Source organism: Pongo abelii, chromosome 1 (assembly GCF_028885655.2).
Source record: "Pongo abelii isolate AG06213 chromosome 1, NHGRI_mPonAbe1-v2.0_pri, whole genome shotgun sequence".
In the NCBI taxonomy this organism is placed as follows: Eukaryota; Metazoa; Chordata; class Mammalia; order Primates; family Hominidae; genus Pongo; species Pongo abelii.
The window spans coordinates 81,204,774-81,219,576 of record NC_071985.2 but is presented as its reverse complement, the minus strand read 5'-3'; the positions used below and the strand labels follow the sequence as shown (position 1 = coordinate 81,219,576).

General features: G+C 39.9%; 1 pseudogene; it reads left to right on the top strand.

The window, feature by feature from the left end:
* The first annotated feature begins 2,098 nt into the window (after positions 1-2,098).
* LOC129048908 (histone-lysine N-methyltransferase SETMAR-like) lies at positions 2,099-3,127 on the top strand (annotated as a pseudogene).
* Positions 3,128-14,803: the final 11,676 nt, after the last annotated feature.

Genomic DNA, 14,803 nt, shown 5'->3' with positions numbered 1-14,803 from the left:
GATCATTTCTGAATAAATTGCGAAAGTCTTTTCAATAGCCTGCTTGTTCTTTTTACATAGGAGCCTAGATATGGAATTACGTGAAAGCCACGCTAACCAGCTACCTGCTTTGTGTACCGTCCTAACAATTTGGCCTTTGATTTTATGTTTCTTTCAAAAGCATACAAGCAGTAGGCAAATATTATTCATCAAACTGGTTTGATGACATCCTTTTGAATTTAGCTTTTTTTATTCTCCTATGGCACAGTCACATCTATTCTCAAGGCTATGATGACCCACGTGTGCTGAGGCCTCTGGGCAGAAGTGCCACATTAGAGCTTTCATTGGACAGATCAAGAGCTCCAGAGTTCCTACTGGCTGCCTACAGAAAGATATTTAGCATTTTCTCTGCGATTGCCTCCTTCCCTTGCCACAGTTTTCTCAGAGTTGTCTTAGAGGAAGTATTCATCTATATCTCTGTTAAGAGCTTTGATGCATAAGGACCCCACTTGCAGGGGCTGTGAGGCTGCATCTGGCAGATGTGTTGATGTATAACTAGCAAAATTATTTAAGTTCAATCTGATCAATACTGTGGTCAGTATTAGCCTCACACTCCTCCTGTGCATCCTTCACCAAGCCCACAGTTTCTGCCCAGCCATGGTCCTTGAATCTATACTGCCTGATGTGGACACTTGCGTTAAGAATAGCTACCCTCAAAGGTACTCGCTTTGTCACATTTTGAACTTCTCTGCCCTTTCTTCCTTTCCTCCCTCCCCATTCAATCTCCAACTTCACATACCCAGAAATCCTAGAAGCTTCCTCCCAGTAATCTCCTTGGAAGAAGCTGACCAGGCTCGGGGGAAATAAAGTAGTAGAGAAGTCCATATTGGCCTCTTCCAATGGTTTCAGCTCTAAAAGGGAAATAAAAGCCCCAGTTGGAGACTGACCAGCTGTTTACCCACTTCACACACATGGTAAATGTTCTCTGCTGATAACTCTTGCTTCCATTTGACTAAGTGAGAATCCTTATGTCTAGGGATAAAGTGACTGACTCCAATGGGAGGTCACTTTCAGAAGAAACAGAAATAGATGGATCCCACAGCACTAATCAATGCTAATATTGGGTGTGTTAAAAATAAACATGTGTTTTCCCTCAGTGAAATACTACTTCCCCAACCATTTCTTTTTTCCTTTCTCTTTCTCAATATTTCATTAATGCAAACTTTTCCTAACTCAAAAGGTATTCCTGCATACAGATTGGTTTCCACTAAGAGAAGTACATCTTGATAAAATTTACCCAAAGTGAGCACCATAAACATAGCAGCATGACATTACCTATGGTCACCCTGAGATTGTAACCAGTAAGGTAAATCTGAGCCAAAGACAGCTTTATAACTTTTAGTGGCTTTATTCCCTTTCAACTCAGTGGCTTGCTGAAATAGCTGTAATAATTAAACAGAGAACTTCTAAGCTATCTAGATTATATAAAGATAGGTGCTAAAAGTCACAGCAGAATGGGAAAAGTTTTGTGTGGCAATATGGCTAGGTTACTCAACTGCCTTATACAGAACCTAATGCAATTAGTATTTCTGACCATAGACTTTCCACTCCTTTTTAAAACAGTAATACTAGCAAAGAAGCAACAGAAAGCAAAGAGATCACAATGGCAAACTCAGAGATTCAGATCTTTGCTCTGTCACTTACTGTTTATGTGAACTTGGACAGGTAATTGAACATTTCTGTGTTACTTTATTCATCTATAAACATGAATATTAGTAACACCTTTCTCTCAGGCCTGCTTTGAGGATATGAGAACACACACATGCATGCATACATACATGTACATCCATACTTACATACATAAACACACAGATATAGTAGTGCTCAAAAAATGTTGGCTGTTGTTAACATTTGCTGCTACTAGGTTGGTACAAACATAATTGTGGTTTTTGCATTGTTGGAATTTGCCATTTGATATTGGAATACATTCTTAAATAAATGTGGTTGTGTTATATATATCATTTTAATGCACATTTCTCGCTGTATTTTTTTATTTTATTATTATCATTTTTTGCTAATGACATACTACTTGCTGTTTATTTTATATTTATTTTAGACTATGGAAATGATGTTAGACCAAAAGCAAATTCAAGTGATTTTCTTATTTGAGCTCAAAATAAGTGTAAAGCAATGGAAACAATTCGCAACATCAACAACATATTTGGCCCAGGAATTGCTAATGAATGTACAGTGGAGTGGTAGTTCGAGAAGTTTTGCAAAGGAGAGGAGAGCCTTGAGGATAAGGAGCGGAGTGGCCAGCCATCAAAAGTTGACAATGACCAGTTGAGAGTATTTATCGAAGCTGATCCTCTTAAAACTACAGGAGAAGTTGCTGAAGAACACAATGCCAACCATTCTATAGTCATTCGGCACTTGAAGCAAATTGGAAAGGTGAAAAAGCTTGATAAGTGGGTGACTCATGAGCTGAGCGAAAATCAAAAAAATCATCATTTTGAAGTGTCGTCTTCTCTTATTCTATATAACAACAATGAACCATTTGTCAATCAGATTGTGATGTGCGATGAAAAGTGAATTTTATGTGACAACTGGTGACAACCAGCTCAGTGGTTGGATCGAGAGGAGGTCCCAAAGCACTTCCCAAAGCCAAGCTTGCACCAAAAAATGTCACGGTCACTGTTTGGTGTTCTGCTGCCAGTCTGATCCGCTACAGCTTTCTGAATCCTAGCAAAACCATTACATCTGAGAAGTATGCTCAGCAAATCGATGAGATGCATCAAAAACTGCAATGCCTGCAGCCGGCATTGCTCAACAGAAAAGGGCCAATTCTTCTCTCAACAGTGCCCGACCACATGTCGCACAACCAATGCTTCAAAAGTTGAACAAATTGGGCTATGCAGTTTCGCCTCACCTGCCATAGTCATCTGACCTCTCGCCAACCAACTGCCACTTCTTCAAGCATCTTGACAACTTTTTGCAGCAAAAACACTTCTACAACCAGCAGGATACAGAAAATGCTTTCCAAGAGTTTGCCGAATCTGGAGGCATGAATTTTTAGGCTACAGGAGTAAACAAACTTATTTCTTGTAGGCAAAAATGTGTTGATTGTAATGGTTCCTATTTTGATTAATAAAGATGTGCTTGAGCCTCGTTATAATGATTTAAAATTCATGGTCCAAAACAGTAATTACTTTTGCACCAACATTTCTTGTGTTCTTACTATGCACCAGTACAGTGCTAAGCATTTTACATGTGTAAATTCAGTTATTTCTTACAACCACTCGAAGATGTAAATAATATTATAGGCTCTTCCAAATGATGGAGATACTAGGGGCCAAGTTTGCTAGACAACTTGCCTTAGGTCACACAGTTAATAAGCAACATTGGGGCTCAGGCCTTATTAGAGCACCTTACTAGACACTCTGTATTGCCTCCCCACTGTTGAATGCTAGACAAAGGACTCACTGCCCAGGCTGCCATTTGCAAGTAGTCGGCCATTCTGTCTACAGTGTTGAGTCATCAGAGTATACGTATGGACATGCAAACACCAAAACATCTGAACTATTTAGTGTGTCTACCTCCCATTTATTCAATAATTCATTCAAAAGCATTTACTGAAAGCTTGTTCTATGCCAGGCTCTGTGCAAGTTCTGAAGGGTCCAGAGATGACTGAGACAAGTCCTTGACCGAGACAAGTCCTTGCCCTTGGGAGTATTCCAACTCAAGTCAGGGGAGCAGAAGTATTAAAAACAATTATATGTGGCTGCCTGCTACCTAGGGCTGTGCCCTCAAATAAAAAGGAGGCTTCCAAGGTGAACTGAACCAATGCCCAGCCCTATGCCCAAAACCCTCAAGGTAACAATTTTCTTCTTCAGTTCATCTTCCTCGACTGATAATTACTCCACACATAGAGAGTCACTTTTACCAATAAGCTATTCCTTCGTGTAGCTAGAGCTATTCCCAAAGACAAGTCTTCTCATAAGCAACCAGCTCCCCATAGGAATCCAACATTTTCCATAATCTCTTCCATTTTTTATTATATTTTTGAGGTGTTACTTAGCTGAACAAGAAAAGCAGTTTTGCTTATGACTGGGTCTTTGATTAGATTGAAATAGGGAATCCTCACTGTTTTGACACCAAGAGCTTAAGGATCTTAGGCCCTTGCAGACTATAAAAATGTCACTAGGAAATTAAAATCTTAAAGATAAAAATAGTGGCATAGTTTTATTTATTTTTTCATTCTATAAATACTTATTGAACATGTAAAATGAGCCAGGTGCTTGGCAGGGTATAAGGAATACAATAATATACAATGGTAAAACGGTCCTTCCCTTTAGACTTACAATCTGGTGAATGAGACACAGAGAGATGGAAAAATTTGAAGTACTATTAATATTAATCAGTATAGAGCAGGGTGCAGTCACATGAATGGTAGGGGAGATAGACTGTTTAAGACATAGGGGATAACATGTGCAAAGGATCAGACATAAAAATGTGCAAAGAACACTACAAAGACTAAAAGGAAAATAATGTTGTATGGCTAAACATGAAATAAAACCTGAAATATGGCAAGAGATAAAACTGGATATGTTTTTATGGTGGGAGATTTAACATGCTCCAGGCCTCAGATTTCTCATTTTCAAAACAAGAAAGGTTGGGAGGCCAAGGCAGGTGGACCACTTGGTCAGGAGTTTGAGACAAGCTTAGCCAACATGGTGAAACTCCATCTCTATTAAAAATATAAAAATTAGCCAGGCGTGGTGGTGTGTGCCTGTAATCCTAGTTACCTGGGATGCTGAGGCAAGAGAATTGCTTGAACCTGGGAGGTAGAGGTTGCAGTGAGCCAAGATTGTGCCACTGCACTCTAGCCTGGGCGGCAGAGGAAGACTCCATCTCAAAAAAAAAAAACAAAAAACCAAGAAACGTGTAACTGTGGACATAAAATACCTTCCAGCTTAAGTTAAGTGACATTAGCTTCCCTACAACCACAAATGAATACCCTGAGGACCCTCATCTTCACTGCCTATTAGAGGGGCAGCTGTTTTTCATGAATGAATCTGCAGGAATAGTGCTATCTGATTCAGTGTTTTCTTTGTGAGACATTCTCTGAGAATAGATTTTTTTCCAACAAGATACATAATTTCCATATCAATAAATGCATTCCAGTTCCTTAAGGAGAAAGGCTTTTTTCCTAAAAAAAAGACCAAGATGTCCAAAGGGATGACAAAAGTTGAGTAGTTCTGTCTTATGTGGCCAGCGAGGGCAAAGAGCAAAATAGAAAAAGTGCCATCAGTAAGATTCAGAGCAAACCCACTTAATACAATGCCATCTGTTCAGTGGTTGATCAATAATACAGACCTAAAAGAGGAGAGCTTGGTCTATACTGGCCTTCAGCATTATCTCCTTGCACTGTTTTCAAGGAATTAAGGAGCTTCTTTGTCCCTTAACTCTTCAACCATCTAAGGTATGAATAATCATAATATACTTTACTTTCTGGAGCATTTTGTGGATTAGGAAGTTCTTTCATATGAATTGTCCTACTCAAGCCTCATGAGAACCCAGTGAACTAAGATTTCTTATTCCTTTTGTACAATGGGAAATCTTTGGTTTGGAATAAGTGACTCACCATGAGCCTCTCATTGGTCAATGGATCTTTACAAACCAAAGACTCTTTGGATTTGCTCTGTTGCCAAAGAAAACTATGAAGACTGGTTGGTGTGAAGGTCCTTGCCAAAAAATTTAAAATAAAAATGAAAACTTAACACATCTGACTTTACTTTTCCGTTTGTTCCTCATACATTAAATATGATATTTAACCAATTATCTCAACTGCCTCTCAACTGCAGAAAGTTAACCTTTATACAGAATGTATTTGAATATTTTATCAATCTAGACCTAGCACCAAAAGATGATTTTATAAATTATTTCATCTACTACATCCTTATTTTCCTTCCACAAGATGGAAATTAGCATATTAATCACTGCTAACATTTTTTGAGAATTTATTATTTAAAGGCACTGTACTAAGTGCTTTTACATGGATTATCTTGTTTTATCCTTAAAACAACCTCATGAGGCTGAATATTTATTATGCCCATCTTTTTTTTAGACAGTCTCACTCTGTTGCCCAGGTTGGAGTGCAGTAGCGTGATCTCGGTTTACCACAACCTCTGCCTCCTGGGTTCAAGCAATTCTTGTGCCTCAGCCTTCCAAGTAGCTGGTATTACAGGCACCCGCCACCATGCCCGGCTAATTTTTGTATTTTAGTAGAGACGAAGTTTCAAAATGTTGGCCAGGCTGGTCTCAAACTCCTGACCGCAGGTGATCCACCCACCTCAGCCTCCCAAAGTGCTAGGATTACAGGTGTGAGCCGCCACGCCTGGCCTGTGCCCATCTTCTAGATGAAGAATATGAGGTCTTAAATGAGTTAAGAGACGCTCAAGTTTTCACAGCTAACAAAGAGGTGGGGCCAAAATTCAAACCAAGACACTTCATTGCCAAACAGTGCCTGTGCTCTTAAAGACCAACACCTCCCTACCCCAAGACTCCACCCCACAAGCAGCAGGGTTCCATAAAAAATAAAGGCAGTCTGTGCAATCCATGCAATCTCAAGGTTATGTGTGCAATTACTGATGGGGGTACAGGCATAGAACATCACACACTTCCTACCTTTCAGCTAGGATGACAATTTCAGTCTACTTCACAGGGATTTAGAGTACCATTGAAACTGCTTCTGAAGATACGCACTCTTCATATTCAGAGGGAGCCCCACCCGCACTGTGTTACTTTAACAGTGAGAGAGAGGGAACAGCAAGTACCTTCCAGGAGCCTGGCAACTGGCCAGCCTGTGATCAAGACCCTAGATTGGCAAGATTTAAAAGTGCAATCAGTCAACATGGGGGGAGGTAAAAAGCTAAGTGGTCCATATAGGAATCAAATGCATGAATCTGGCTTCATTAATATGCCTCATTAATTAATCAAACAAACTCATCAAAACTGTATTCGAGTTTATGGGCAAATCGAGTTTATGGGCAAAAAGGCAAAGTCACCCTGCAACTCTTATAAAAGAGAAGTGCTGTTCATTTGCTCATTTTATTATATTGTTTTCCAAACATCATATCAAGTTGCCCCTGGTGTTGAAAAGAGGCCTTACCTGGAATGCTAGTGGCCCAGGAGGCAACCCTGGAAGGAGCCTGCCCTGACACTCCTGATCCCGGCCCCTCCCTCAGCACCCACTGCTGGGGCAGCTGCCAACAGCACTGTAAATCCTGGGGGCTCTCAAAAGAAGAGAGACAGGAAGAGTTTCGACATGATTCTGAAAAAACTATGATCCAGTTGGATAGATTTTAATTTCAGTTTAACATGGACCCCAGTTTTAGATGGTCTTATTACATGTGCTCTTTTCAAAACATAAAAGTTAAAAATGAACCTTTAAAAATTCCCACCATCATTTTCACAAATAGCTTGCAGTAATTTGGTTATTGTTTTCCACGTCCAAAGGGCACAAAGCAATTACTCAGAGGGATAACTACAGGGGTAGAAGGCATTGAGGAGCTGAGCCTTCCACCTCCAAATTCCGTCTCTGCTGGAAACTAAGCAATTGGTTCATAATTGCCAAACTCAACTAATGGGCATGAGAAGCCCGGTGTCATTCATGTTGGGTATAAATGCTGAAAACATTAATAGCATAAAAAGGTAAAATCTGATTTTTATTCATATACTTGTGTTTTAAAGATACCATAAACCATTCGCTGACTTATTAGGGAGGAGAGACATAATCCATTAGAAAATAGAGAACAGAGCTTTGATATCGTAAAAGCACCATTCTTCTTGTAAGATTTGAAACTTGAGTCAAAATCCCAGCTGCTGATCTCACTTTGTGCTAGTAGCAACAACTCTCTGAGCCTCAGAGTTTCTATCTGTGAATCCCAGCCATAAGATGATGTTGTTGTGAGGATGACATAAGAAAACATAAGGGGATGTGCCCAGCACATAGTAGGGCTCCACAATCATCTTTGGAACCTGAATCTGAATAATGTAGATTGCTCACTTACAGGGATGAAAGGGATGAAATCCAGGCCACTAAGTCGCAATGTGACATGCAGAAAAAATAAACTTGACTAGGTAAAATTTGATGTCCCACTATTGAAAAGATCACAAGGCATTTATTGGTTTTAAAAAGAGAAATAACACATATATTACTCTCTGTATATATATATAAAATATAATAAGACCCAGACAAATGTTCTGGAAAGTCCAAGCTCCCCTTGTATATAGAGTATACAAGGAAAATCTGTAAGAATTCCAGAATGATTTAACTGAATTATCTCAGAAAATCAAAATATCTAATATACCCAGCAATCATTTCAACATGACTTTAGGGTCCAAACACCAAAAACTGTGTCTCGGGCCAGTACTAAAACCTAGTCCTGCTTTGTTTTATGTGCTTGAAGGAAAGATGTGTGGTATGAATCTCTATACAACAACTGATATTTTGTCTGTTGTTACTGGGGAGTTTCTTCCTTAAAGTGACACTATGGTAAACCTTTTTGTGGAAATGATTATCCCTTATTTTATCTTTCATGTAAATATGGGTCTTCTAGAACCTCATCTCCTCCTGACTGCTCACAACTATCCCTCAGGAACTCAGGAACCCTGAGAATGGAGAGGGAATCAACATGAGTCAGAACTCAGGATAGTATCTTTGGGAAGAGTCTGGCTCTCGGGATCTTACAGACTCAGGTTTGAGTCCTGTCTCTGACATGCACAAGCTGCATAAAATTGGATAAGTGACTTAGGCAACATCTTCATCTGTAAAATGGGTAAAATAATCTCATCTTCTTCATCTGTAAAATGGGTATAATAATCATCTAGACCTAATAGTTTATAATTTAGATTCGATGAGACTATACCTGGGAAACCCTGAGAATAATAAGTGTCAGTAAGTGTTAGCTGTTGCCATCATCCTCATCTTGGCCAATAGACACTGAGAGATCTCCTCACATTAGCACTTAATCCATGTAACCCTTTTGCTCTTCACACAGACTCCAATATTTATAGTCCATACCAAGCCCATTGAGGAGTGTAGATTTCAGACCCAGTCATATAACACTATTTAGTTAGAGAAAAATGAGAAAAAGAAAGGGAAAAGCTACATGACCTTCTCTTCCTTCTCTCGTGACATATAAAGTGTCCATAAAAGTCAGAACAGATAATAAAAAGTACATGTTGATTGACAAGTTCCTTGAATTTCACTGATTTCTACAAACCAGAAATCAAGAAACCACGTTTCCTGTAGCACACTCATTCCACAAAGATGTCACAGGTACCAGAGAAAAGCAGAGAGCAAGGGAATTAATTAATTAGTTTCAGTTAGGCACCAATCAAATAATACCATTATCTTCCTACCTAATAGCCTGGGACTTAATCATGAGCTACTACTGACTATAAATATTCATATTGGCATTTGAATTTCACATAACTGACCTTTTATATGAAGAAGTCAAGCTTGATCAAGACTGTAGGATACTAATGACATGCAGTGGAAGAGGATACATGAAAAAATATTGACAGAACCTTCCCACAAAATATGAAACCAGCATAGAAAAGATTAAAAGGAGGTAAAATAATACCTGATACTGGACTGAGCTGGCACCATACAGTCTCTCCTCTCCTCAGCTCCTACCAGACTCCACTGAAGGTAGGATTAAAAAAAGAAAATTCTTGTACCCTCAAACCTTTTAGTCAGTTAGCTTTGTTGATGATAGGGCCGATGATGGTTAGCTTGGCCTATGGGCTTCCTGCACTGTCTGCTGCTCTCTTTTGGATTTGGAAATCTAATTTGAGTCTCAGGAAGCCCTTATGAGGACCAGGGCAGAGCCACAAGTGAGAAAGTAGGGAAGGCTGGAAGGTCAAAGGAGAGACAAGGAGATCTTTGGGGGAGGTGTCCTCCCAGGATGTCCAGTACCTGGCAGGAAGGTGACAGAGGAGGCTGGACACTGCTCATTCTTTCATACATAAAAGGGGCTTTTATTAACTATCTCTGTGTAAAAACTATTCCAGGAACTGTGGAAGTAAAGATGAACAAGACCTGGCCCCCATCCTTAAGGTTATCATTATGTATAGGGGAAACCAATCACACACACAAACACACATCAATTTTATACAATGGGGTTTCATGTGACAAGTGCTAAATGTGAGATGTGAACAATGTCTAAGTGATTCCAGAGGAAAGAATGCCTTAAGGGTACTGGGGGTGGTCAGGAAGGTGTCTCAAGGAAGATAATATTGTGGTCTAAAGGAGCATGAGTTTGCAAAATTACAAGTTGAGGTGAGAGTAGAGGAAGAGGACAAGTACTCCAGGAGGAAGCACCAGCATAAGCCCAGGGCTGGAGATAAGAGGCAATCCTGTGAGGATTATTGCCCCTGAAGAGTGAGGTGGGAAAGACATGTGGAGGGGAAATGCAGGGAGATGTCTGCAGGCCAGATCACAAGTAACTAAGGGTGCCCTTCCTAGTGTCTGTATCTAGGACAGAATTTCTCCCCAAGAATGCATTTGGCCAGAATGTCTCTTGTGCTCTAATATCTCTCAGGAACATGAGAATGTGAATGGGGAGGAGAAGGAGGAGGAATGCCCCACAATTAGGGCTTCAATAAAGTGACATGTAGTTACAAACAGGAAGAGAAAATATGGCATTTGATCTTTCAGTTGATTTTGATCTGAAGTCTTAACACTGTCTTAAGTGAATACTATGCCCTCTAATTTTCTGAAATTGCAAGGTAAATGTTTAAGATGAAAAACAGGGAGTTAGTCCTTTTTTAATTTTTTTCTGAGCTTAACCTTAGGAGTGAAAAAGAGTCTGCCTTCACATCACACCCACGCAGATCTCTGGATTCATAGGATGAGCAGGGCTGCTGTACTAATCACGTTTTCTTATTGCAGGATGCAGAGCTACATAATAACTGGTGAGTAACTTCACATTGAGGAGTTAGGTTTCAGAGCTGGCTCTTAGGGATCTGGGATAAAAGCAACTCATAGTCCTTCACAGGGTCTCCAGTTACTGGGAGTGGGCAAACCTCGCTGAAAAAGAGGAAGGAGATATGTGGGTGTCAACAGGTTTGCAGCTCTGAAGCCACTGGATTTCTCAGCTCCTGCTTTTCTTCTTCCTCCTCCACCTCTTCCTGCCCTTGCTTCTCCTCCATGAACCCAAGCCCCTGCCCCATCACATGGTTAAAGAAGCAGCTACAAAATAGGGACAAATTATCATTAAATTAGCGACGGAAAAATTTTACATTTGTCTGTTCTAGTGAAATTTTCCCCAAAGGGCTCAAAAAGATCTGGCAAGTGCTCCCTTCCTGCCACAAATAGGTGGGAGTGTGTGGCAGTTCCATGTCTACCACATACTAAGCACTTACTATAAGGCTGTAGGCATTGTTAGTGCTTTAAATAGATGTCTCAATTTAACCATCTCTTCAACCCTACAGTACTATTTTGACCATTTTATGGATGAGAAAATGGAGGTACAGAAAAGTTAGGGGCTGCCCCAGAGCTCACAGCTAGTAACTGGTGGAGCCAATATTTAAATCTTGGCAGTCTGTCACTAGAACCCTGGACATCTACCACTATATTATAAAGCCTCCCAGACTCCCAGAAATATGCCCATGAAATCTCCTAGATGCTGAAAATGGACCAAATTTCACCAATGCCTTTTTAATGCAAATTATTCAAATGGATAAATGTGGATTACTATATCTTTAGGGTTTTTATTAAAACTTGCTCGACTGTGTATAAAATATTCAAGATACATATGAAAGGTAAGAACAAGTGGCCATGTATGTGGTATGTTTACTCTTCCTACACACCAGTGCTCCAGCTCTGAATATCTGAGTTACTGGATCATTGTCCACTTTGACCTTGAACAATAGGGAGATCCTTCTAGCCATGATTGTTCTTGAATCACAAAACTCCTCCTCCTGCCCTTGCATAATGTGCCCTGCCCTGCTGACAATGCATGCCCTGATGTACTAAGTCACAACACTGAATATTCCTCTGTCCTCATTTTTTTCAGCAAACAGGATGAATATCAGCTCCAGCAGAATGACCACAAGGTTGTATGAAATTTAGCGAGAAAAAATTCTAAAGTAAATGCTGCAGAATTCTATTATACAGCACTGTTTCCAGAGTGCTCAGCATGTCACATTGCCCTGTAGAGCTGGGAATGCAGAAACAAAGGCCTCCAGTGTTGTTTCCATTTGTAAGAAGGCTGAATTAATGTTGCTAGGGAAACAAAACCTCAGTTTCCTATTCAATTTACTTTCAGCTTATGTGTCACACCTCTCGCAGCCTCGGTGAAACACAATAAAGGAAGAGAACTACAGTTCTTTTATTAAAAGCTCTTAGGGCACATATTTCCCAGGTAAAGATAATCCACATGAGGATAGATTTGGGCAAATTTCCTCATAAAAGTGATTCAACTCCACTAGATTTTGCTATATGGTGGGGGGAAGCTTACATAACAAGATGCCTGTGTGCATTGCTCACTGTACCTAGGAACACATGACCCAGGAATTGCATTTGTCTCTATTTCCAGTGGTCACAGTTACAGCCTAAAAGTCTTGGAACTTGTGTATAACTTATAATGTATATATAACTTGTGCATAAGTTATAATGTTTATAATGTGTGTAAGTTATAATGTGTGTATAACAATCAAAGAGAAAATTGGAAGAAATGCAGTAATGAATGGGGTCAGAATGGTGGATAGAGGGTAGGAAAGCAGGAAAAGAATAAAGAAAAGGGTAGAATCAGCTCAGTAGTTAGTAATGGACCACAAGACTTTCAAGAGGGAGCTGATCAATTGATTCTGATGTTGTAAAACATATAGGAGAAATGGGTGACGGCTAAGGCAAACCAAACCAGATATCAAGGATGATCTGGAGAGAGGATATGGATCACACTTGGATGAGGCTGTGTCTGCACAAGCATGGGCTCCTCCTTCCTTTGCTGAAATATGCCGCCATCTTAAGAGCTAAAACCAAGCAAGCTTTCTGCTGACTGCTCAGATGTTAGTGTCTGCACACTTCCAGGGACTTGTCAAATCCTAGTCTTAATTCATCGTCAGTCCCTAAGGTTCATGAAGTGGTCCGTGTTTTCTAAATCTCAGTTCAAACATCATTTCCCAAGGACATCTAACCCAACACTGCAGACTAGATTCAATCCACGCTATGCATTCTCAAAACGTGGCTATCATTTTCTCCAATTTACTCACAGTTAGAAGTTACGTATTTCTGTGATTTTATTTATCTTTCTCCTTTATTAGACTATAAGCTCCTTGAATATAAGAAGTGTGCTTGTTTCTGCTTAGCATTGTGTCCTCAGTTCCTACACAGAATCTGGCACATAGTAGAGTCTCAGCTAATATTTGTTCAATGAATGAATGAATGTATACTAATCAGATATGACTAGAAGGTAAACAAATCACCCCATGATGACTAATGATACCAAGCCTTCAAAGGCCAGCAGGAAGTCACAGAATCACAAGTCAACTTCTGACTGAGCTCCTTTCCTAGGGAAGCACACACTCCCAGACAGCACCACCCAGAGGTAGACCATATAAAATTTGGATCCATCGTGAATGTTTAATTGCAGCCTTATCTTCCACATACAATGTCAGTATTTGGCTTGCCTTGTATGACCATGGGAGGCTTTCAGAATTAGTTTCTGAATAACTTCTTAAGGTTGTTTGGTATATTGAATTCAGCCAAAGATCATTGGTATTTCCTGAGACCGGAAAGATTTGGGCCTTGTGCGTAAACAACATCTTGGATCAGGCACGGAAATTTCAACAGTACTTGGCAATTTCCTAGCAGCTTACAACTGCTGATCCCGCCAACACAGGGAGTTTAGATGCAGTTTCCTCATCCCTCTAGTTTCTATAAATGTCCTTCCTGCAGAAAGCAAGTGGCCAGAGGCACAGAGAATAGTGATGTACTCAAGTTCTCCTTCTGCGGCAGAATTAAGAATTAAATCTAGCTCCAGTGAGGAAGCAGCAGACCATGCATTCAAGACCAGTTACATAAATGGTTTGAGTCACATTATTTTTTATCAAAAACTATTTTATTCATTTGTACTATTCCATTTGTAATATCAAGGTAAGTGGGAGATGGGAATGTGTCAAGAAACAAAGGCTCTGGGGGATACCACAGAATGCCCATGAGTAGATCTGTAAGACTCCACTGAGTAAATCTGTAAGACTCCACTGATAACTGTTCCTTTCATCAATATCAGGAAAAATGTCACCAAGAAAGACATGGCTCTGAGGGATCCAGAAGCCACTGGATCTTCCCAAAATGAGAATTTCCTCAGAAAGAAGCAGAAAGAGGCCCAGATTTGAGTCAGAGGGATCCAGATATGAATACTGGTTTTGTCACTGAGCTATGTAACCTTGGGCAAGTTATTTCACCTTTCTGAGCCTCAGTTTCCTTATTTTAAAAGCAGAATAATAATATCTGCCTTCCATCACTGTTTCAAAATTAGAACTAGCTTGAAGAGAGACTCCAGACTGCTATCTGGCTTTTAATAAGTTCAACTGTCATTTCACTGGCCATCTCCAAATTGCCCTCACCACTTCTCCATTTTTCTTTGTTATCATTCTGGACCATGCCGGGTATCCTTTATTCATGCTACTGTTTTTCATGTAGTTTGCTGAACTTAGAAGTGTCATTTTCTTGGCTTTAATATCTATGATAGTAATGACTTGAATTGCCTATTGATTGTATTTTGTGGTCTCATGATACGAGAGAGAGCAA